The following is a 1,015-nucleotide window of genomic DNA, read 5'->3' as shown; positions in this document are numbered from 1 at the left end:
GTTCCAATACCCCTGGGCAAAATGGGGAAAAGGAAAAGTCATTTCCTTGAAAAAGCATCAGTCTTCATTAATCCAAGAGGGGTTGGAAAGATGGGCACAAAGAGGACTTTCACGATACTGGGGTGGGCTAAGGCTGCACTGGACCCCCTAGCTGACTCTGAGAGAGAGATCCACTTCCTGTCTGTGGATGAAGTTCTTAGTCATCAGGCTCATTTCTTAGCCTTGATGAGGCTGTCACTTCCCGGAGTGAAACTTTCATCCTGTAAGTTTAACACAAGGTTGTCAGCAGTGAGATAGATACGATTCTGTGATGTGGCAATCGTTTTGGAGATGTTCTGGGCTGCCTGGATCTTGTGCAGTTTGATGTAGCCAGGGTCCTTACTCAGTGCTTCACCGAGTTGAGCAAGGCCAAGTTAAGGGTCCACACAAGGATGAATCTCAATCCCTAGCCCCATCCTTACCATTCTCTCCCACCTCTGGCTCCAGTCCTTTGGGCTGTCAGGTCCAAAGGTGCATTCAGACGGCTTGTACTTCACCCTACTTTGATCCCCATCTGTGAGCCCCCCTGCACACATCTGCCAGAAACTCAGAACAGCAGCAGAAATGGAGGAAAAGCCAGTGGTGGAAGACTGTTAACAATCAGCAGATGACAGCCTTGCTTGCTAAAAGTGAAGATGACTTGAAGCACTTACTAGTGAAGATCAAAGACTATAGCTCTCTCTATGGGTTATACCTCAGCATAAAGAAAACAAAAAATCCTCACAACTGGACCAATAAACATAATCATGATAAAAGGAGAAAATATTGTAGTTGTCAAGGATTTAATTTTACTTGTATCCAAAATAAACATCCATGGAAGCAGCAATGAAGAAATTACATGACATACTGCACTGGGCAAGTCTGCCACAAAAGACCTCTTTAAAGTATTAAAGATCAAAGATGACACTTTGAAGATGAAGGTGCAACTGACCCAAGCCATGGTCTTTTGCATAGCCACATATGCATGTGAAAGTTG

General features: G+C 44.4%; 1 non-coding gene across 1 annotated transcript; it reads right to left on the bottom strand.

The window, feature by feature from the left end:
* Nucleotides 1–496: 496 nt before the first annotated feature.
* Nucleotides 497–782, bottom strand: LOC122150305. Its single transcript, XR_006163599.1, has one exon. It is a non-coding gene; the product is annotated as a small nucleolar RNA U89 (small nucleolar RNA).
* Between the last annotated feature and the right edge of the window lie 233 nt (nt 783–1,015).

The sequence above is a fragment of the Orycteropus afer genome, unplaced genomic scaffold (genome assembly GCF_000298275.1).
Source record: "Orycteropus afer afer isolate SDZICR_OR568_19922 unplaced genomic scaffold, OryAfe1.0 scaffold00117, whole genome shotgun sequence".
Classification (NCBI taxonomy): Eukaryota; Metazoa; Chordata; class Mammalia; order Tubulidentata; family Orycteropodidae; genus Orycteropus; species Orycteropus afer.
Note: the sequence above shows the minus strand (reverse complement) of the source record. Positions and strands in the feature narration are given on the sequence as shown.